Raw genomic sequence first — 1,253 nt, forward strand, 5'->3', positions numbered from 1 at the left:
ACTTGGGTGCCTGAGGCAGGAGGATCACTTGAACCCAGGAATTTGAGGTAGCTGTGAGCTAAATTGATGCCCTGGCACTCTAGCCTGGGCAACAGAGTGAGACTTTGTCTCAAAAATAGATAGGTAGGTAGGTAGATAGATAGATAATTGCAGAACCCAAAATAATTGCAACAAATTGGTCAACATAAGGAATCAGGCCTACTGTATTGATAACAGTACATATGGTGCATGTTCAGTCTATGAAAATTAGGTCAACTGAAGAAGGTAAGGTGGTCAGTGTAGGAGGCGGTCAACTGTAGAGGTTCTTCTGTATATTTAACATAAGACATGTATAAGAATGATTGTAGCAACTTTATTCATAACGGCTCAAACTGGAAATAGCTCAAATGTCTGCCATGATATTTTTAAACCATGAACTACTCAGCAATTAAAAAAAAAAGATGAACTGCTACAAGTAATGTAGATGAACCATAGACATAAGTTTGAGTGAAAAAAAAACAGACATAAGAGTATGATTTCATTTATAGAAAGATCAAAAACAGTTCATGGTGATAGACTAGTGGTACCTTTTGGTTAAAGGGGGATTGTTGATATTGTCTAGGAAAGGGCATGAAGGAACTGGAATGCTTCAGTGTTCTATGTCCTTCCTCCGGGAGTTGGCTACATGGCTGCTGTGATAGACAGCCTCCAAGGTCTCTCCACCCCCTACATTCTTGTCCTTGTGTAGTTCCCTCCTACACTGTATCAGGACTGGGCTGTCTGACCAGTAGAATATGGCAGAAGTGACAGCATGTCACTTTTTTTTTCTTTTTTAGAGAGAGGGTCTCACTCCATCACCCAGGCTGGAGTACAGTGGTAGGATCATAGCTCACTTTGAACTTCTGGTTTCAAGTGAGCCACCTGTCTCAGCCTTCCAGAGGTAGCTGGGACTACAGGCATGCACTACCATGCCTAGCTATTTTATTTTTCTTTTTTGCAGTTTTTGGCCAGGGCCAGGTTTGAACCCACCACCTCTGGTATATGGGGCCAGAGCCCTACTCTTTTGAGCCACAGGCGCCATCCCTAATTTTTTTTTTTTGTAGATATGGGGTTTTACTATGTTGCCCAGGCTTATCTTGAACTCCTGGCCTCAAGCAGTACTCTCACCTTGGCCTCCCAAAGTGCTGGGATTACAGATATGAGCCACCTTGCCCAGCCAACATGTCACTTTTGAGCCTAAATCAGAAAAGACATTAAGAATCTACATGGCTCAG

The sequence above is a fragment of the Otolemur garnettii genome, unplaced genomic scaffold (genome assembly GCF_000181295.1).
Source record: "Otolemur garnettii isolate 467f Iridium unplaced genomic scaffold, OtoGar3 scaffold00012, whole genome shotgun sequence".
NCBI classification, from domain to species: Eukaryota; Metazoa; Chordata; class Mammalia; order Primates; family Galagidae; genus Otolemur; species Otolemur garnettii.